This window comes from Strongylocentrotus purpuratus, unplaced genomic scaffold (genome assembly GCF_000002235.5).
Source record: "Strongylocentrotus purpuratus isolate Spur 01 unplaced genomic scaffold, Spur_5.0 spur5_scaffold_7, whole genome shotgun sequence".
Taxonomy (NCBI): Eukaryota; Metazoa; Echinodermata; class Echinoidea; order Camarodonta; family Strongylocentrotidae; genus Strongylocentrotus; species Strongylocentrotus purpuratus.
Window position 1 is genome coordinate 22,934,574 of NW_022145613.1, and position 22,902 is coordinate 22,957,475.

Below are 22,902 nucleotides of genomic sequence, written 5' to 3' on the forward strand. Positions count from 1 at the left end.
TCGTTTTCGAGGGTCCTATTACGGCGATGTCTTTCTTTTGACTATTCTCCATTTGTTCTGTACACAAACTCAACCAAATTACCGTTTTTGACAAATGTCAATGGGGAGACATGGCCGGCCGGACGTGTTCTTGATTGAGATGCACTTGTCTATGGCATATGCAGGCATTGACTGAATGTTTCTTTGTAGAAGGTACATCTATTGAGAATGAAAATTTGGGGACACCTTTGAAAAGCATCTTCTGTAGAAGATCAACTCCTTATGCAAGGAATTATTAAATTGAATTGAAAAAAGTGTTAATGGCATTAAATTCTATGTAAATGGAATGAAATAACATCATCTTCATTCCTGGCAGATAAAGATTTATCTGAAAGACAGGTACAGTTTTTGACGTCAACAAAGCTTTTGCCAAATGTTAATAATCTTAATTCTCTGAAGCAGAAGCAAAATGTTATCAAGGCATATAGATTGTCTCTAGTTGGATATAATACCAAATCTGCACAACTACAGGTAGCACGATTGATACTACAGCAGAAAACACATGGAAATAGTGTAGATTTAAATGTCAGAGCCTGTGTACAATACAAAGAATGTCATATTTGCTCTTTCTTTCAGTTTTACCAGTCTTGCAGAAAACCAATTGCTGTCAATCAAATTTTATCATTACATGTGACCTTTAAAGTTGCCCCATACTCACTGCATCCATTATAATTTTCTTCCTAATTAGCCATGAATTATAAATGAAAAGAACATCTCTGGAGGATCAAAATATACGTAGTGCTTATATATAGTATTCTCCGGATATTTGTATATTGGTAATTTTTGTTTGTGGAGAGAATGTGCATGATTATTATATTTGGAGCTGCAAAATGTCTGTTTGATGTACAATGCCTGATGTATATGTATGGTGAAAAAGCAAAGAATTGGGCAGACTCGTTGATGTTAGGAAATAGTATGATGGTGAGCAGTTTCTGATAAAGCCCCACTGCACTACTTATAGCTACTTGCACCCTTTATATAGCAAACAATGCCTAACCAGTGCCTGTTGGTCTCCCATAATCCCCTTTTCTTATGTTAATTGAGAGCTGATTTGATGAGATAAACACCTGTCATTGACCAAACTAGTGCAGACAGGCTTTAAAGATAGTAACACTTACAGAATATCAATCAAAGGATATTAATCATTGTGTAGTCACTGTAGAGGTGTTGTGGTTAAGTGGATAAGTCTCTGGACTTTGAACCACAAGGTACAGGGTTCAAATCCTGCTGTGGCACCCTTTGGCAAGACAATTAGTGGGTACCTGGTAGGATTCATTCCTTGAATGCACTAAGCCTACGGTTGCAAACTCCTTTGGAAGCATAGAGCTGTTATATTGTAATGTGTTATATAAGAACTGCATATTATTATGTGATGCTAACTCACATGTGTGATGATATTAAATTTGTGTGGCAATTATTAAGAGACAGAACTTTTTCAGTTGTCTCTGTGTGTTAGAGGAAATTATCATTTCAATTACTGTATATGCATTTAGTCATAGAGCTTTTTAATCGTTAATCCTGTACAAACAAGCAATATTTTATCATGACTTCCAACTTTATCACTCATAATAACCTTGAGAATTTTGAAAAGGAAAAACAAATCTGTTATTGTTGGGACAATTCTTACTGGACACAATCAATTAAAAGAGTTTAGGTTTATTTTAAAGCAAAAGGTGTTCAAATCTACCTTAGATAGTCATAGTTAGAGTATTTGCAGTGACATTCTAAGCAGAAGTTATTTGGAATTGTTGAGTTATGTATTAAATGAATACATTGTTAAATAAACACCCTACAGATGTACATTATAATGATTTATGATTACATTGTCCGTTCATGCATAGCCAGAAAGGTTTTATGACTGTGTGTTAAAGTATATGAGTTAACACCTTTCTGGCTTTGAACAGGAGATTTTCTTTTTCTTGCAATGGCAGAGGAAAGATTATTCCATATGGCAGGTTAATGGATGTATTACATTATAAAATGTGAAGTAGAGCTGTGTTTCTTTAGAATTCTCTCCCAGAATATTTTCTTTAAGCAATAGGGAGATAAGGTAAGATCATGTTATTTGATAAAGCTAGTTACTGGTAATTGAAATGCATATCCTCGTTGCTATAGGGGATGTGCATGCTTTAAATTCCTGAAGAAAATCAGAAATGGGAGTGGCTGTTGAATGATCAGTTGACTACCAGGTAAAAAGTCTCATTTCTCTTTAAAAGAGAGGATAAAATAATAACGCTAAAAAATCTCTCTTGAAGGGGAACAGAAGCTGGCATAGCAACAGTCAGAAACGTCCGACCAATTTAGAAGATCAAATATAGAATTATGAGCTGCTGACACGGCATGTATTGTATTTAGATGCAGGCAAACATGGCCGGGGAAGTGCTGTATATCATGCATGCCCAGGGGGTGTCTTTGGCCGATTCGTGTGCCCCATTATGAGCGGTTACGGCACTCTCACATTCGATGCACTTCAAATTGAAATCCTAATAATGGGGGGTTTGCGTATGTACAGGCCTGCCTGCCAATACAGGTGTAAGTAATACCCTTTGCCAGTTTCAACAACAAACAGATGCTCTGTGCGTCAAACTCTCTGCTTGCTTTCGACACTGTGCCGTTATATGAATTTTTTACCCATGGTGCACAGGTTGCATGTGGCACTGATCATTGTTAAGAAAACTCCTGCTGGGTAGGGATATACGTAGTCACTGATTTTAGGCATTTCTCCTAAATGAAAAGTTGTCAGTATTTGGTTAAATTAGCATTATTGGTGGATATTTTGGAGCTTAGCCTAAATCTCCATCAATGATGCTGTTATCCTTCATATAATTTCCAATCAATCAAGTTTTGTGACTCAATGTATGTTTTCACAGGCAATGTACAATGTCATTAGTAGTTGTTTTTTGCTGATATTCTTATTTCAATTTTTATTGTTTAATGCCAGCTGAGCAACCTAGACGATTGTTTAGATAGTCAATTTAAACAATTAATGGTAATATGAATCAGGGTTGGCACGTTATAAACACTGTGTTTTTTAACGTGTTTAAAAATGCATTTATTTTTAGATACAAAAACGTAATTTAAAACACCGTAGGCATGTGTGTTACAAATTTTATATGCCTTTTTTCTCAGTGTGTTGTGATTTTCTTGCTTAAGTTACTTGGTTTTGTATTTATTTTGGCATGTACATGATTCCACAGCTGCTTATTAAATCACCAGCAGAGTAAACTCTTTCTCCACCCCGCCACTCTCCTCTTGGATCTCCTGAAAAGTTACATGAGGGTTCTAGCGATCGACAGTACATGATACCGTCGACCCAAGAGGATAAAGCCCCTGAGACCGATGGTGTTTGTCTCAAACGCCTTCTGCACAGCTTTCCTATTATTTGCACTGAGCAAACATTGTCATTCTTGTGGACAGTTGGTCTGCTGGGATGTTCCTTTTTAAAGTGTTTAAAGAGAATGATGAGTTCTTGGAAGAGGTAAAAAATAATTTGTGAGCATTATCATTGTTATTATGCAAGTGTGGAAGAACATCAGATAAAAGATGTTCCCTGAAAAGCATTCAAATGCTTTCATATTCTAATTATGGCATGCAACAACATAAAATCGGCACAGATTTTTATGCCACATGTTTGTGTAGTCCTATACATCTTTCTGTGTACAGTGCTTGTAACTTTACCAAGAATGGGCCAGTTTTTTAATCATTTTGATGTTTCCAGAACCTTGTACACCAGTACTTATGCTCCACGATCAACCTTTTCTGATCGATTCCACAAATTTTCTTTCACAATGCAATCGCATGACCAGAACTCAACTTTATCTTTAAATCTTCAAACCTTTTAATATGAGTCCTGTTGAATTATGCACATGCATGTCTGCCCTATTTGTCAGTACACTGACAGGATAAAAAATAATTTCAATTTCATTTTATTTCATCGTTGTTCAACATCTGATCCAAAAGGGAAATTTATGAAATAAAAGGCCTGTTTCGATTGTCATACTCAGTGGCAAATCTAGGCAAGTCCTCCTTCCGAGCCTTTGTAAAACAGAAGAGCTCCTTTATACTGTAAAAGCCAGAAACTGCCTGACCTTAAAACTTTCACAAATTGTTAAGAATAACCATTTGCCCTGCAATAAACTTCAAGAATTGCAGAAATTTACTGTTGTGTCAAATATGATTCATTTTTGGGGGGCATGAAACTTTCACAAATCTAAGCCACTTTCAGAATTTGTAAACATTACATGTGAAAGCTTTCTGGGTTTAACAGTACCTTCAAATGTCAACAAAATGGCAGAGCTTACCTTAGTGCACTGTCTTTCTTTCTTTCTGTGGAGTCCTATTATTGTTCTTTTCTGGATGGAAAGAGAGCATTTCTGGCCAGTGAACTGTCCATGACTTTATGTTTGTCTGCATGTATTAAGAACTCAAATGCGCAGTGACATGTTGACAGATATTTCATTCCTTTCAATTTCCTTTGATCACAATCTTCTTGTTGTGTGATTACCATGAACATGAGCTGTTCCCACGGCAGCACTGTTTTAGTTCTTTGTGTACTTTGGAAACATCTGTTCAGAAACCGAACTACTTTTATGCAGATTGAATGCCCTTCTGGCTTTCAACAGGCATTACGTCTTGTGCTCAATCCGTGGCAAAGACCTTGAAGAATTGATTTTTTTCTTGAGCAGAGTGCATGGATGATCATAAAGTAATTCAAGCGTCACCAGATTATTTTGTGATTATATCCACATCTAAAATGGTAAACATATTTTAGACTCCAAGGTTATCTAGAAAGATATATATTATGCTGGAACCGAGTCTTTCAAGGAGGCATTAGTAAGATGATAACAATATCCTGATATTTTTGTAATATGGATTACAAGTTGTTTTCCTGTGCGTTAGAAAGGACATGAAAGGTAAATTGATGGGCGATGCATGTCCAGCCAATCTATTACTTGGTATTACCTGGCTGAGAAACATTACAAATAATAAAATATTTCTCAATAAGTGGCCCATACTTCATGTACAGTTTTTATTTTGCACCTATTTTGTTTATTCATAATTGGTAATTCTTTCAATTCTTTTTGTGTCTAGTCAATACCTCAGCCCTTGTGTTAGATGTCATCATATCTGTCAGTTGTAGTCTTGTAGATATGATTATTCTCATGGCAGTGTGATCTTTAAAACATTGATCACTGAATCATGATGTCATCTAGGTACCATATATCTTTAAAGAAATGTTATGAAATAAACAAAATTTGGCATGATGAATCTTAATACATTTGTCGCAGGTCAACAAACACCTCCCAAGAAGAAGATTTGTTTTAGGGGGGGGGGGGTTGAGATGTGCATTGCTTTAATTTGATGATAATAACCCCAAATATTTCAGTAAGTGTATTTTTCATAGTAATTCTCATTTCTGCAACAGATATGTATCTAATGGGTCAATGTCATGTGTACAGCCATGTTTACTGCATGGAGTAGATAGTAATCACTGCATGGCTAGGGGGAGCTTTTTTTTAATATCCCTAGCATGGTACGATAGCATGGCTTTTTTACAATGTAGCTCAATGAACTTTTTCAAATTATCCTGACATTCATACAACCTTTGAAAGAGACTCATTTCGGAAGATTTGATGACTCACATATCCATATTATTAATAGATAATCCATTGATGACTGTTGTGTACCGGTAGTTGAATCCAATCGTGATTCAGTGATACCAATTCAGTGCTAGCTTGATTTTGATCCAGTAGTATGTGAGAGCAAAATGAACATAATCTGCAATTACTTTTTTTCATCAATTTCATACAAATTCACATTAGTCTGCATGAACAGACTCTGATTTGGCTCTTCAACAAAATTTATTGCAGCTTGATTCAAGCCTAATGCAGCTTCACAATAATTATTATTGTGTTGATTTTAGCAGCTTTGAAATTGGATTGATTCGTAAAAAGGTAGCTGAGCTCCCTGCAGACCCCATGTTATGCATTTTTATGCCTCCGCCACCGAAGGTGGTGCCGGAGGCATCATGTTTTCGGGTTGTCCGTCCGTACGTCCGTACGTCCGTCCGTACGTCCGTCCCGTTTGACCGTTATCACAATATCTTAAGAACCATTTAAGATTTAAACTTAAGACTCGGGAATAGTATTTATCACCATAGGAAGACGATCTGATTAGATTTTGGAGTACGTAGGTCAAAGGTCACAGGTCACAGAGGTCAACTTATGAAATTCCTTGTATTGAGTTTGTTAGCGCGATATCTCAAGAACCATTTGAGATTTAAACTTCAAACTTAAGGATAGTATGTATCACCATAGGAAGACGATCTGATTAGATTTTGGAGCACGTATGTCAAAGGTCAAGGGTCACAGAGGTCAACTTATGAAATTCCATACATTGAGATTGTTATCATGATATCTCAAGAACCACTGGAGATTTAAACTTCAAACTTAGTGATAGTGTGTATCACTATAGGAAAACAATCTGATTACATTTTGGAGCACGTAGGTCAAAGGTCAAGGGTCACAGAGGTCAACTTATGAAATTCCATACATTGAGATTGTTATCATAATATCTCAAGAACCACTGGAGATTTAAACTTCAAACTTAATGATAGTGTGTATCACCATAGGAAGACAATCTGATTAGATTTAAGAGCACGTAGGTCAAAGGTCAAGGGTCACAGAGGTCAACTTATGAAATTCCATACATTGAGATCGTTATCGCGATATCTCAAGAACCACTGAAGAATTTTCACTTCAAACTTAATGATAGTATGTATCACCATATCATAATATCTCAAGAACCACTGGAGATTTAAACTTCAAACTTAATGATAGTGTGTATCACCATAGGAAGACAATCTGATTAGATTTTGGAGCACGTAGGTCAAAGGTCAAGGGTCACAGAGGTCAACTTATGAAATTCCATACATTGAGATTGTTATCATGATATCTCAAGAACCACTGGAGATTTAAACTCCAAACTTCTTTAAATTGCTCTATGGCGGAGGCATCATTTTCGACTGCGCGCAGTCAAAATTCCATATAGTTAATATATAGGATATGTGCCCTGAACTATAATATAACATATTATTATCTATGGTATATCCCGTCAGGTTTCCTAGTGGTAAAATAAATCAGTGTATTCAATATCTTTAGCACAGTACCTGGATGACTGATCAATATTGTTTTTGTATTATTTTCTCAGTCATCTGGGAACTTCAACTATCAAAATTGATATCACACGAAAGCAAAGCCATATTTACCGAGGTAAGTCAAATTTGTTATTTCGCTAGTCAGCCTGATATAGATAATAATAATAACATTATATGGCTTTGTTTTTTGTGTGATACAAGAATATATTATCATAGCCCAAACAATATATTCTTGTATCACACTCAAAGCCATTCAGGCATTAATGTTCATTTCTATTCCGCCCTATCTCTATTTCCTTCTTTTCTAAGCGCATAGGGACTTTCTTTATGTTTATACGCTATACAAATAACATTCATTATTATTATTATTATTATTATTATCCAATATTATATAAATATCACTCTTTTGCAGAGTGAAGACTCGTTCACATATGATGCAATAAACCACTGCAAAAATATTCCATCAATTTGTTGACGTCTAAATGAATGGCAACAGCACCCAAGAAACGTCTTACATTTATTCACTTAGCTCTGTGTTGTAAGATACAGAAATGTGAAGTGTATTTCACTTTACATAATCATACAAATATCTGTTAAAAGGGTTTTGCAGCATCATATCTGAAGATTCTGAACAAGGCTTAAGGTTGTATTAAAAAAAATCACTGTAATGTTACAAGGTATCTGCAAGATTGTTTGATTACAATTTTCATTATCTGCTAGTGACATCAAATCTGTGGAATCGGTTTCCCATGTTTCTGAGTAGTGAGTAGTATTTCGTACCGGGCCCTTGGAGTGGGAGGGAGTTTCTCACTGCCGTGGTGGATCAGGTATTCACGATTTTCTGTTGAGAATAAGGAGGGGGGGGGGGGGGAGGACAAGTTTGAAATTCTCTTGGCAAGAAGAAACATGAAGTAAAAATCCTGCTGCACTTTTCATGAGATGCTGGAGATATTCCTGACTCCCCCTGGAAAAAAGGCTCTATTGACTTTTTCAGGGGTGCTTCAGCCCCTTAGCATCCCCAGCTCCGAGATTCCTGTCTGGTAACGTGTCAGCATTGATGTGTGTGATGCAAGCTAGTAAACAGTATGAGTGAATTTGCCCATTGTCTATTGATATAAGGTGATTCATGTATTACGCCTATGGGGATGGGTGGATCCAATACTCCTCAGGTTTGAATGCACATTTTTTATTTCCCAGGAACCCTACCAGAATTTTGATGAGAAAGTGAGATTCACTGAAGGGCAATTCTTAACAAATTTTGCTTTGTAGTAGAGCATCTATTTTGGTTTCTCTGGGATTGTTGTGCCTTTCCTGAGGTAAATTTATATCTGTTCTGGGGGGTGTTTCACAAAGCCTTTTTTCAATGACAAATGACAAAAATCAGTGACAAATCTGCTGATTACCAATCAGAAGCAAGGTTTTCAGTAGCTTATAATAAAAACTGTCATTTATCAATGATGACAATTTTTGTGAAACACCCGGCCCCTGTTTGTTTTTTGGGCCACGTATGAGGGGGCGCCAACTGTGTCTGTGAGAACTGACCCACACACCCAGTGTCGCATCCAGCAAGATTAACACTGTCTAAGTTTCTGTGAAACCACACACCTCATCTTCTCTTCGTTGGCACCTTCTTCTCTTCTCCCAGGATCCCCTTAAACACCTGCTCTTACATTGTTGGTGGTGATTTCACCGAGCGAGCGAGTGAAAGGCAAGCACCTCTCCATCAGCGCTCGAGATGGAATCTATCCTCTCGACTGCCTATTGAATCCCTCTTTTCTAATATCAATAAAGACACTCGGAGTGGGATTAATACACCAGCTTTTCATGAATATCAAAATGAGAGCTTTTTTTGGTCACAGTCTCCCTGGGCATTGAACCAACCGGAGCTGTAGGGATGAGAAGCTTTGATGCTGACCTCGATCTGACTACCTTGAGACATGTTACTGCTTGCAACGTGACGCAACTGCAATCCGATTTCTGATGATAACAAAATTGCATAAGATATGGTGATTCAAACAACTGTAATCTTCCTGGTTTAGGTTCTGAATAATGATAGGATTACTACAAATTTGCAATTTTAGTGAGCTTTTCAGAGTAAGCTAAATTGGCTTCAAATGGCATCAGTGGTGGACTAGTCTAATGTCATTATGAGTTGGAGCTGATTTGACCTTTTCTACTTCAAGCATTTTACTTTCTATGGGACTGAACTTAACTCTAAAACTCACCATAACTCTAACCCTAACTTAAAACCCAATCACTACCTGCTCTCCAGTCATAACCTTAAGTGTGATCTCATTCATCTGACAACATACCGGTAACCTCCTGACAACCATTTTCATTGTATATTTTGGGCGCGTTTATCAAGGCTTGCCACTAGATATGTACATATCGTACCCCACTATCAAACCCCACTATCGAACCCCACTATACGATCGTGATTTGCGGGATGTCGCGTTTATCGTCCCTTCACGATTCAAAATAAAGGCCTTGTGTCTGCCCAGCTGTTTTGACCCGGGAAGCAGACAGTTTCTCGGAGGTCATCTTCACACATATGCTTGTACACAACACCTGGGGGTCCTATTTGTATGTGAAGTTCAAAACAGTGTTGCGTTTATCGATCTCTCAGAATCGTGGTTCTGGCTGTATGTCACATTCAAAACGCACCTTTTTGCGTCTTTAGATATGCCCATATCTAAAGACGTTTGAAAAAGGCTTTGCGTTTATCAACTTCTACATTTGCCTGAAAGACGTTTGAGAAACCTGATTCTAGCCAAAAATTTGCTAGATAAATGCAACCTAAGTTTGTTCAGAGCCAGAAGGGCATTCAATCTATTCTAAAGTATATGAGTTAACACCCTTCAGGCTCCAACAATGGACCATTTGTGCTATGATGATCCGTCTTCAAAGACATCCTTTACTCCATGCATGCACACTGATAGAGAGAATAGGGTGCAGCCATTTCAAATCTAGAGGTATTATTATAAATTTTGAATTTGTATTCAACTGCTGTTTATGGGGCAATGAATATATGCATAAGATAAGAAGACAGTAAGAATGTACTCACATGCAGAATGTAATATTTAGGTCACAAACATTCACAAAATGGCCGTGCGCATCGATTTCCGCAAAATGCACGCCCGTGAATGGAGGAGCGCATACACAACTCTGTATTGGTTGTGATGATCACCAGTCCTTTGCTTATATTTGATTTAGAGGTAGGAACCTTTGCTTTATTATACCATTTGGTCCTTTATTGCTTGCGACCCTTTGACGGCATGTGCACAGATAACTCATCGTAATAACAAAGGAACTTGCTGGAAAGCATGATAGGTCATGAACTTTATTTCAATATTGACAAAGCTTTCCAGCCAGAGAACGAAGGATTCATACTGATGTAAGTGAATGAAAGGAAGAGAGAATGACTGCAGTGGACATTTTGTTTGCTCACAATGCTACGTCCAATATTAGCTCGGTCCCAGTCTATGAAAATGTATGTGGGTCAATGAGGCTGAAGTTATCACCACGGTAATGGGGTTTTGAGCTCTCTGTACTAGAGCAAAAAGGAGGGGGGGGGGGAGAGAGAGAGGATAGAGAGAGGCAGAGAGGGTGGAAGATTGAGATTGAGAGGGTGACAGAGAGAGAGAGAGAGAGAGAGAGATGGGGAAAATGAGAGAGAGAGAGAGGGAGATGGGAAGAGAAAGAGAGATAGAAAGAGAGAGATGGAAAGGGAAAGAGAAAGAGAGGGATATGGGGAGTGAGAAAGATTGAGATTAAGAGGAGAGAGAGAGAGAGGGGTAGGGAGAGAATGGGGGGGGGGGGGTTGGGAAGAGTGATGTGAAAGGCATAGGGAGAGAGGAGGTCTTGGAGGAGGGAGTAGGGGATCTTTGAAGGTGGAGGATGAGGAGGTTTGGAGAAGGAGGAGGAGGAGGAGGAGGAAACAAAATTAGATTTTGTTATTTGTTACGTTTATTTATTTAGTTGAAGAACCACACAGTGTTTGACAGGTGGTTATTCTTAATATGCCTTTGAGTAAACTACAATTATCATTTGTAAAACATAATTCAAATTCAAAATTATAGAATGTCAATTGGAGTAAGAGGAGTAGAGAGAGGGAGACAAGGGTGTGTTGCAAGTTAGGAGTTCATAAAAAACAGTAATAGAGCTGATCAGTTCTATCTTAATTGATAGCACTTTAATTTAAGTTAATCCCCGAAATGATAAAGCTAGGGAAAATATGCTGTGCTCTAAATCCAGACCAGAGGCAATTGATATACAATCTCCTCCTTTATATGTATGTTGAACAGGGATTTGAAATGATGATTGGCAAGAAGAAAAAAGGTGCTGATTGTCTAGAGAAAGTAAATTGAATAGCCGTAGGAACCTCAGCTTCACAATGTGTGCATTGGGATATATTCATGATGGTACTGTTCATGTTGTTTGCATAGGGGGATGCATATTTAGGCACATTTAGTTCTGTACTATATACAGGCACATGTTCATATCTGCAGTTTTGAGTGCATGGAGCTTTTTCTTTCTTTCTTTCTTTCGTACTGCTTTTGTCATCTTACCAAAGTAAATTAAGATATCATGAAGGCAATTGTTACCATTGATACTACCTAGTTTTCACTTGATTTTAATATGTAGACAAATTTTTGAAACAAATGTTTTAAAGCCTGTCTGCGCTAGTTTGGCCAAGAGGGATTATAGCTCCCTGCATGGTCACTGACAGGTGGTTATCTCATTACATAACAAAAAGGGGATCATGGGGGATCAACGGGTACTGCTTAGGCATTGTTTATAGAGGGCTAATAGAGGGCGCAAATAGCTACAAGTAGTGCAGTCCCGCTTTAAAGGATTATATACAGCTTCATGCTTTTAGTACATATTGACTGACATATGAGATAGTGATAGAATTGAATAAATTAATGTCTTTTGTATTGAATATTCAATAAAGTATGTAGCCAATGGGTAACATCCAGTGTACTGTCTGTATTGAATAAATATTTCAACTTAATACAGCTACAAAACCACTTGACATTTAGAAATAGACTGATGAAGGGAGGAACACGAGGTGTGTTAACACTTGCTGGGAGATGTCTCACTGAAGCCCGATTAATCATTGCTATACATTGTATTGCTACAGGGTTGTGGTTCATTTGGGATGATTCATTTGATATATGTGAAAGGAGCTATTTATATAAGGAGATGACTGAAGAAATGAACGAACGGTGATCGTGTATTTCATCCTCTTATCTTAAACGATAAGAGCTTGTTAAAAGCAATGGTGAAGTTATCCTCCTGCAGGCAAAATTCTTATGCAACAAATAAACAAAGATTCTCTAGCTATCGCCCGGTAATAATGTTGGGCATCATCGTCGACGCTGGATGGGGGATGGAAGTGAAGTAGAGCTCAGTCATCAATTAGCCTGGAGAACGTTAGAAGTGCTCTTCTGACCGAGGAGGGTAGGTTAAATGAGGCCTGGAACTTGTCAATTATAGATGTCATTGCATGAGCTTTGTATGCATTTTATCGTGAGCTAGTCATCTATCTCTATTATTCTCGCTCTCACACTCTCTCTCTCTCTCTCTCTCTCTCTCTCTCTCTCTCTTGCTTTCTTTTCTTTGTCTTTATAGGTGTCTCCTCATTATCTATTGTGTATTAGAGCAAAGTAGCAGATTCAATTTACTTTATCCAGTCTCCCCCTCCCTCCCTCCCTCTCTCCCTCCCTCCCTCTCTCTCTCACTTTCTCACTTTCTTTACTTTTTCCTTGTCTCTATCCCTCTCTTATTTTCTTTTTCTCTCTCTTGTTAACTTTGTAAGATGTATCTGTATGAGCTAGTGTGTGCTAGAGCCAAGTAGTGAATTCAATTCACTTAATCCTATCTCCCCCTCTCTTCTCTCTCACTCTCTCTCTCTCTTTTCCTTATTTATCTCTTTCTCTTTCTGTGAACTATATATTTATTTTCTTCGATATCTGTCTTTTCATTTTTAAATTAATCTGGGACATAAAATGACAAATGGTATGTTGTAAACTCTTTATTGTATAAATAGCCATCTTTAGTATCAAAATTATAAGAAATTTATAAGAAATTTAGCCCAGTCTTGGTAAAGTTACAAGCACTGTACGCAGAAATATGTATATGGGCCTACATGAGTATGTGGCACAAAAATCTGTCATGATTTTTATGCTGTTACATGCCATATTTAGAATATTAAGGCATTTGAAGAACCATGCTTTTCAGGGAACATTTTTTATCTAATGTGAATGAGGCCTTGCTGTGGGGTCGCTGTGATGGATTACCCCGAAGTGTTTGAATAGGGCGACTCAAGGGCTCCCAGACATTGGATAGAGGAAATGGGAGCTGAGAGCTGATTTACCAGGAGACAAAGGAAAGAAAGTATCCTCGAGCCATGCATTGTGGCAACGAGAAGATTGGATCTGGGCATGAAAACAGACACAAGATTTAGCCAATACGACCATGTATTGGTCTTTCCACCGTTGTTGTACAGCGCATTCTATAATTCATCTATCTGGAGCTAGAACAGTGATAACTCTGTGTAAACTGATATGAATTAGTGCCTTTCTGGCTCCAAACCAACAAATTGTTTGATAAATGTATCTTGTCTTGTCTTTCTCCCATCCTGTGTTAAGCTACCCTTCAACCATTTGTTTACAGTAAGTGGATGCATCTTTCCTTTCAAACATCTTTCTTTTGGCCTATTTTGTTGTTGTTTTTCATGGAAGATAGTTTCCACCAGGAGGTGAAAGAGAGATGGTATCCTGCAGATATGTTGTTACGGGAACAGATGATTGGATTCCGTGCAAACAGGCACAGGAATGAGCCAATTTGACCAGCAAAAAAAAAATGAAAACAAAAGTGTTTCACCTATAGTGTTTCACCCTTTGTATTTGTTCTCTGTCTCTATTTCTTGTGTAAAAACATCCATTTTAATCATCAATCATTAGCAAAATTTGGGCTTTGTGTCTTTTTGGTCACATGTTCTGTTGCCTCCTTCCGCAGTCTCCTTCCTATACACATTCCTTTAGTCCCTCCTTATTTGGCTTCTTTCCTCTTACCGGTACTTGGCTTCTTTCCTCTTACCGGTACTTGGCTTCTTTCCTCTTACCGGTACTTGGCTTCTTTCCTCTTACCGGTACTTGGCTTCTTTCCTCTTACCGGTACTTGGCTTCTTTCCTCTTACCGGTACTAGGCTTCTTTCCTCTTACCGGTACTTGGCTTCTTTCCTCTTACCGGTACTTGGCTTCTTTCCTCTTACCGGTACTTGGCTTCTTTCCTCTTACCGGTACTAGGCTTCTTTCCTCTTACCGGTACTTGGCTTCTTTCCTCTTACCGGTACTTGGCTTCTTTCCTCTTACCGGTACTTGGCTTCTTTCCTCTTACCGGTACTTGGCTTCTTTCCTCTTACCGGTACTTGGCTTCTTTCCTCTTACCGGTACTTGGCTTCTTTCCTCTTACCGGTACTTGGCTTCTTTCCTCTTACCGGTACTTGGCTTCTTTCCTCTTACCGGTACTTGGCGTCTTTCCTCTTACCGGTACTAGGCTTCTTTCCTCTTACCGGTACTTGGCTTCTTTCCTCTTACCGGTACTTGGCTTCTTTCCTCTTACCGGTACTAGGCTTCTTTCCTCTTACCGGTACTTGGCTTCTTTCCTCTTACCGGTACTTGGCTTCTTTCCTCTTACCGGTACTTGGCTTCTTTCCTCTTACCGGTACTAGGCTTCTTTCCTCTTACCGGTACTTGGCTTCTTTCCTCTTACCGGTACTTGGCTTCTTTCCTCTTACCGGTACTTGGCTTCTTTCCTCTTACCGGTACTTGGCTTCTTTCCTCTTACCGGTACTTGGCTTCTTTCCTCTTACCGGTACTTGGCTTCTTTCCTCTTACCGGTACTTGGCTTCTTTCCTCTTACCGGTACTTGGCTTCTTTCCTCTTACCGGTACTTGGCGTCTTTCCTCTTACCGGTACTAGGCTTCTTTCCTCTTACCGGTACTTGGCTTCTTTCCTCTTACCGGTACTTGGCTTCATTCCTCTAACCGGTACTAGGCTTCTTTCCTCTTACCGGTACTTGGCTTCATTCTTCTAACCGGTACTAGGCTTCTTTCCTCTTACCGGTACTTGGCTTCTTTCCTCTTACCGGTACTAGGCTTCTTTCCTCTTACCGGTACTTGGCTTCTTTCCTCTTACCTGTACTTGGCTTCTTTCCTCTTACCGGTACTTGGCTTCTTTCCTCTTACCGGTACTTGGCTTCTTTCCTCTTACCGGTACTAGGCTTCTTTCCTCTTACCGGTACTTGGCTTCTTTCCTCTTACCGGTACTTGGCTTCTTTCCTCTTACCGGTACTTGGCTTCTTTCCTCTTACCGGTACTTGGCTTCTTTCCTCTTACCGGTACTTGGCTTCTTTCCTCTTACCGGTACTTGGCTTCTTTCCTCTTACCGGTACTTGGCTTCTTTCCTCCTATTTTTCTTTTTTCTTTCTTTCAGGTAGCTTTTTAGCAATGTTTACTAATTGCTATTGAATACTCTTTCCATTGTATACATTTTTTTAATTTTTGTCTTTCTGTTCTATATCCAATATTATTGCAATTAAAATCACTTTCTATCTCTTGAAGCTATCCTCATTTCTCCTTTTCTTTTACCATCGATTTACAGTGCATATCATTTCTATTTTCAGTCAATATTTTGTATTCCCATATTCAGCCTTTTTCTATTTCAAAGCTTTCCCTCCCCCTCTCTTTCCTGTTCTCTTCCACTTTTTCTGTCTATTTCTCTTCCCCTCTCTCTTTCCCTACATCTCTCTCCCTCCCTCTTTCCCTACATCTCTCTCCCTCTCTCTCTCCCTACACCTCTCTTTCTCTCTCTTTAGCTCTGTCTGTCTGTATCTTTCAATGTTTTACTCTCTAATATAGTTTCCATAGATAATAATTTAATTCTTATTCATCTTTTCACTTGTTTACATTCATATATACACTTTTCCATTTGGGGGGGGGGGGGGGTCTTATTCACCTTTTTTCAATCAAACTGACCCCCAAAATAATCAAGCTAGAACACCAAAAGGTAAAAATTGACATAGTTAGTTTCCCGCTGTATGGGCTAGAAACCTGTTGATTCATAATTACAGCTAAGAAGTTCATATCTAGTCTGGATAGCAGTGTGTGTGTACATCTACTAACACACATACAACACTCACACACAACAGCTGTACATCCAAACATAGCAGATCATACAATCCCAATGATATAATTGGTTGAGAGCCAGTCACATGTCATATGATATCTGACTGCTATCATTTACATTTTTGCCACTCAAGGAGTTTTACATATACAATATTTGAATATGAAATAACCCCAAACAAACTTTCCATTTAAACTGCATTCATTTAGAAATAGCTCCCATAAAAACATACCGGTACTAAAAGTTGGGAAATCAGGGTTGTGTACAGTCTCTTTGCAGTAAGATTTTAGTTTTCAATAATTATATCTTGGGCAATCTGAATGGATCGTTATCATGTGCCATTACATTCAGTTGAGCACTTATATAACATGTAGGTATTAAATGAAATGCATCTTTGTCCTATTGTATGTGGGATTGACAACATTTCCTTGAAAATGAGTCCAGTTCTTCCAGTAACCATACACCCTAATCTGATCAAGTTTGTTTTATTTCCCCAGTGTGCTAGAGCCAAACAGGACCATAATCATGCATAACGTGTTTCAATCCTATGGCACTTTTATTTTGCAGTAGTAGCAGTGGTAATTAAGTCTTGGGGGAGGGGGGGGGGGTGTTTGGTAGATGGGAAAATGGTATACATCTCAGGATTGACAGTGACTAAAAGAAAATCAAAAGGAAGAAGATGACTCTTCTCCCAGCTATCATGGCCACTTGGCAGCGGTACTATAATGAATCCCAACGCACACACTCTCAGCTGTATCAACATGTCTACCTGACCCCCTCTACGCCATAGAGGGCTCAAGTTTCATCGTCATGGCAACCAAGCTGGCGAAAGGGGATCATTACCCGCCATTTTCATGTAAAAAAATTCAGATAGAAGACTCAAGTCGTCGTCGTCGTGCGTAGATATGTGAGCAAGGATGTGTATGGACAGACAGGTGGAGAGACTGGTATTAAGTGGGAGAAAGGAGATTGGTTAACGGCCATGTTTGATTGGGGGTTGGGCCACGCGCGTGTGTTTGGACGGCGTCTGGAGGTTTGTTGACCACTCACAGTCAGTGACATTTTGAGTCATTGCCTGCCAGATTTTATTAGGGATGATTAAATGATGGCTTGATGGCTGAAGCATGTGAAGGTTTTTTAATCATAGAGCTGGGGTTATTCTATAAAATGTGGATATATGAGAAAATAGATAGTTATATGAAAGGAATTTGATTTGCTATCCATTCCCAATTCAAGCACTTCAATATACACTTTACATCAAATCTTGACATTAACAGGTGTCCAGTACACAGGCAGCTCCAGTCTAAATCCCCAAAATGTATTAATATTACTTTTTTTATTATAGGGCTCATACACACAGACCCTACAAATTTCAAGCTGAACTCCTTACAAAAAAAGTGCATGTGAAGCCCTAGAGATGCTATAGTCAAGTGGTTTGAGCACTTGACTGGAAATGGAAAAGGTTGTGGGTTCAATCAATGACACGTCACATCTTTTTGAAAGGCATAAATCTGCATTTACAACTCCATACCCAAGAGAGAAATGGGGACCTGGTAGGATGACGAAATGCCCTCATGGCCATATGCCCTCATGGTGACCATATGGTAGGAATACCCCTCAGGGAGTAGAGATGGTGCACACTATGCATGACTGAATCTGATTAGCTGTAGAATAGAGATGGTCAGTGGAGCCAGACATAGTCTCAGTGGAACAACCAACGATATCAGAGACTGGAGCTTTCGGTCTAATAAGGTTCTACTTTTATTGCTTCAGGACAGCAAACAATCTGATGTAGTTTATGAGGGAATTTTGTGAAGTAAAAAAACTTTGGATATAAACACACTCAAGATGCTTCAGTTACCAATGTACTACATGAACTATCAGAAAGAACCATCTGATTTTGTTTTGTTTAAACATTGTTTCTCATTGAAACGGAACATAATCAACATGAACACTTCCACATGAACACAATGAGACCTGTATATGAAGACTGTTAATGCAGCTTTTCATGTCATTTTCCTTTTGCTGGTACAATGGCATGCATCATGATTTATTCTAACAAGAATTGGATTATAGACCCTTTTATCAAAGTCACTCAGCATCTTTTCTTCCCAGGTCCCCAAAGCCGTGCCATTTGTCTGGCTCCATTAGAAGGCTTTATAAAGCCCTTATGAATTATTCATTTTATCAGATGCTCTCTCTCGTGGAGATGATCTTTCACACAGCATTGCAGACATTATTGGAGGCGGCAATAATGCGTGCTGTGAGACAGAACTCATATTGTGCAATTACAGTCCCGGGTGTGCATATTCATGTGGGGATTTCTTGTCAAAGTATATAAATTTTCTGACATGTTTAGGCACTTGCATATATAATTTAACAGATTGTAGTTGTTTGATAACGGTTTTCAGAGGAATAAAGAACATTTTTTACTGTAGTTGCATGCCTGTTGGAATGGCACGATTCCCCTTGTAGTAGTTTTTTAATTATCATATTCGTGACATGAATGTGAAACGTGAAAGCGCAAGTCATGAGTCATTGGGGCTGCAAACCATATCATGCAAGTTCCAAAGAGAGCAGAATATTATGCCCATATAGATCACTTTGAAATGCCAGCCATGTTAAGTAACCATACATCTAGGCAGTGAACAAAATAGACATTATAGCTATTTCAGTGTCAGAAAATTATTTCAATGTGACAAAGATGTTACTTCAGCAAACTTTTACATCATCTGTTGAGAGCCAGAAAGGTGTTCAATAATTTTAAAGTATATATATGAGTTGTTCCTTTCTGGTCCTCAATAAGTGATAAATTTGATTCATTTTTATTGTGATATTTGATGCTTTGATACCAAAATGTTTGGGTACCGTAACCCTTATTGTAAGATATATAATAGTTACAATTTCCCCCGTTCATTTGTCCTCTTGATACAAACGGTGTTCTGCAACATGTCTCCACTATGCTGGTACCCCATTTTAAACTCAAGATGAGAAACAAGCTCTTCATTTACCCCAAAGTAACCTTTGGTTTTGTCTGTTTGAAGCCAGAAGGGCGTTAACTCCTCTTATTCTACACAGAGTGAACACCCTGCTGGCTCCAAACAGATGATATAATGATAAACAAGTGTCTGTATAAACTGCCTGTGTCACTTGATAAAGGCTAAACAGATATTTAATTACTTTTTTGTGTGTCTTCCAAGATTTTGATTTGCCAGGAACCTTCCCATTTACAGTAACCTACCTGCAACAAAATGCCACTATGAAATGAGATGATGAAAACATAATCTGAAGTCTGTGTATTGTATAACAGACAGACAACAGAGTATATATCAGGGCCTGCTTTGTTACTTAACAATTTTTAAAACCCCTGTTGCCACTCATTAACGTTTGAAACGGTTTCTGTTAAAGTGTGGCTATCTTTTAGATCAGGTTTGTCCATCAAGCTTGCATGGGCCCTATTTATAATACGTGCTGATTCAACTTTTCCCCACATTGCACCCAAGTGATGAAAACAACATCAAAAGTAAAATTGATTTGTCTGCAATCTAAAGTTAGTTTCTGGATTTGCCTACCTTTTAACATAACCCAGAAAGACGCTACGGGGCAAGAATAACATGCAAGCCCCTGGGGGCAAGTTAGTTCCACCGGTCACATCTATCTCTCATATAATTGATTACGCTTGAGTCATCCGCTTACGTGGTGTCCTTTAAGGAACATCACTCAAGACCGTGTTTGTTCAACGTAAAGACCTGCTCCACCAGGGACTTCTTTCGGTAACAGAAGTACACTTTGGAAAACAAGAACGTGACAGATGTATGTCGAGAATTGCAGATGGGCACAGAACATTAGATTGATAATTTTTTTGTATTTGGTATATCATTGTACATTTCGTGTGCGTGATTTTGCAACCATTGCGTATTCAGGGGACTTGCAGTTTGTTGTAATTGCAGAATTTGTAAAATATTGATAGCCCTCCACAAATTGGATTTAGTTTAAGATGGGGTTTGATTATATTTCTGTCGTTAATCATTGCTTTAATTGTATTTCTGTCATAAAATCACTCCTTTGAGATGGCAAGATACCATTTTCTGTGTTCTATTCATTATTTCAAACTTTCTTATCACTATTGTGTCTGTAATACAATTGTGCAGACTGTATGTTGTGCTAGTTAGAATTCAGTCTTATAGCTTGCATCAGACCGAATCTTCAATGACTTTTCTCCTAGAAAGATTTTGAAATTGATTTTTTTTTTTTGCTCATCATGTTTGCTACTTAGAATGTGCATGCGATTATGTATCTGTCCTTCTGTAGAGGGAATTCAGTCAGTTATCTTGTCTATTTTATTATGAAAACATGTCTGTATTAAGTGCATTAACTTCCATGTATTCAATCAAACTCATATTGAGTATTGCCAATCTTTAAACAATTCTGAGAAATGAGAATCATTTCAAATTTGTAGACATTTTACATGTGAAACATGATTGCAATGTAAAATTGGATGAATAAATGCAAAAGAAGAAAGGTTTTTAACCAGAAAATTAGAATGGAAGATTGATGACTACCTCTAGAAACTTTTTGAAATGCTGGGTGAAAATATGGTTCTTTTTATAGCTGTTCTTTCTTTACAAAATAATCTGCACACAGTGAGGGTAACGGAAGCATGTTCCTGTGAAATATCTTGTAATCTAAGGTCTTTGGTTTAACTAATGCAGTTCAGAATTATTAGTATAATTTCTGAATTTAAAAATAAGTTTGCTATATTAAGGTTGTTCAAAAATTAACTTAGTTTTGTAAATTGAAATATATGTAAAAAATGCTTTTATAGAAATCAAATCATCAATCAAAACAGATTTTATATCAAATCGCTCAAATTCATCTGTTAAATAATAGAAGTCTTCAAGGAAATTTCTCAGACTTTTATTAGCTAAGCTCTTCTAAAGACAAGAATGCGACCTTTGACACCTGATTACAGTCAATAATTCATTTCCAAACGGAGGTTGCACTTCTCATTAGGGTAGAAGTGCTGCCTTTCAGTGACTCAGAGATATGTGAACGCGGCCTGATTGATAGCGTTTGGTCAGAAGTAATACGCTCTGCTGTGAGTGATGTAAACATAGTTTCAGGGCTCATGATCATTAATCCACTTTCCTCCGTCATGACCCTCCTATCAATTATCCCCCACCCGGATGATTTATGCTTACAAGTCAAAACACTTTGATTTATAGCTCAGTGTTGTAAATAAGAGCCTTGTTTCTTCACGGTTTTTATCAAGTCCATACCTTAATGGTTTTCACAAAACTTGTTCCTTCTACCTGTCCAAGAGTATATACATTTGGCAGTCTGAATCAGTGGAAAGGTTGTGTGTGCAATATCTCAAATTTGAAATCATTTTTTAACAGGAAGTATTTAACATTACACAAATTGGATGATCACTGCTATGAGAAAATTGTAGCAAATTGGCAATGTGGTGGCATTGAAAGATTTTTTTCATTGCAGGGATGAACATTTCTTCATTGGAACTATTTTTCTGTTCAACACGCTACTTTATGGCCTATATAAACAAATATGAACTTAAATTTGTATATAAATGATATTTTATTGTTAGGAAACTTTTAAAGGAGTATCAAAATCTAACTTATGATTTTCATTTGTCTTTATTACTTTCCAGGTCTGTGTTGCTTTCAATTTTGTTCACACTCATGCAGGTTAGTGTAGAGATGCTCTTGAAGATTTAATGTAACTTTTTTTTTCTGTCCTATTATTCTTCAATTATTTATCCATTGCCTCCGGGAACCAATTTGCCCCTGTACATTGCTTATGAGAATTGGAGAATCCAGTTCTCAATGGGTTAAATTCTTTGTGATTCAGCTTTTTTTTAATTTTGTGTGAAGAGTAAAAATTTGAAAGTTTGAGATAACTAAGCCTTCCTTCATAGGAAAGGTCTTAGTGAAATTAGGCCAATAAAGGACTGTTCCTGATCTGTAGCCAATATGGCCCTTTCTCTGTTCTGCAAATTTATTGTGTAATGACTTTACACAACATTGGATGGTTCACTCCTTACACAGGGGTCTTGTTAAGTTTGGGAAAATAAAATTACACAACTTTACACTGCAAATTCGTTTTGTAAAGTTGTGTAATTTTTGTACACAACTTAACACATCCCTTGGTGAGGAGTGAACCACCCAATGTTGTGTAAAGTTGTTACACAATGAATTTGCAGTATAGCCTTACATTAGCCCACAGTGCTGATTCTATGATTAATAGTGAATAGCGTGAACCTCATTAAAAAAGACTATATATGATAATTTACACTTTCCTAACTTAAGATATTGCAATTTCTTCCAAGATCAAACTGTAGTCGGATCGTACCGCAGTCGAATCCTCAAGTCTGCCGTTGACTTAAGCTTTCAAGTAAATACAAAGAGAGCCCACAAGCATGAAGCTCATATTTATCTTGCGATACTCCTGGCAAGCAAGCTCCCATTGTTGTCTGCCAAAGGTCTCGTTTCCTGGCTA

General features: G+C 37.9%; 1 long non-coding RNA gene across 1 annotated transcript in view; it reads left to right on the forward strand.

Moving 5' to 3' along the window:
- Nucleotides 1-22,045: 22,045 nt before the first annotated feature.
- LOC115919711 overlaps nucleotides 22,046-22,902 on the forward strand; it is a 35,997-nt gene continuing 35,140 nt past the window's right edge. The window contains exon 1 of the long non-coding RNA XR_004061968.1: nucleotides 22,046-22,091. This is a non-coding gene — a long non-coding RNA (uncharacterized LOC115919711). The remainder of the gene's footprint in view (nucleotides 22,092-22,902) is intronic.